This window comes from Odontomachus brunneus, unplaced genomic scaffold, assembly GCF_010583005.1.
Source record: "Odontomachus brunneus isolate Ranch 3 - 2012 unplaced genomic scaffold, Obru_v1 Obru_scaffold_070, whole genome shotgun sequence".
NCBI classification, from domain to species: Eukaryota; Metazoa; Arthropoda; class Insecta; order Hymenoptera; family Formicidae; genus Odontomachus; species Odontomachus brunneus.
This window is the reverse complement of record NW_022639520.1, coordinates 1,459,262-1,459,794: the sequence shown is the minus strand read 5'-3', so window position 1 is coordinate 1,459,794 and position 533 is coordinate 1,459,262.

The window sequence follows — 533 nt, the reverse complement described above, 5'->3', positions numbered from 1 at the left end:
TACCCTAATAGCACAGATGTCCAGGGGACATCCAGAGGACATCCTGAGGACATCCTGAGAACATTATTCGTCCTCAGGACGTCCTTAGGACGTCCTCAAGAGATCTTGTGCTGAGGATGAAGAATGTCCTCAGGATGTCCTCTGGATGTCCCCTGGACATCTGTGCTATTAGGGTAAGCATGGACTCCCTAATAGCACGCAATGTTCAGGGAACGTCCAGTGGATATCCATAGAACATAAAATGTCCTCTGAATGTTTTCTGGATGTTCTCTGGACGTCTTTTGAACATGCGTGCTATTAGGGCTGCTAGCCGCTAACTTGTGTCTGCAGCAAAACATCTGTCAACATCTGCAGCGCCGCCAGGATCAAACAACGGCTATTACGTAAACTATCATATATTTGTGATTTCTATTTTACCATATGAAAGATATTTTGTGTGTGTCTGTGATCATAAATTGCAGTTATCATTAAAATACATGAAAAATATATTTCTTTAATCGTCAATAACAGACTTTTCCATTTTTTCTTCAAAT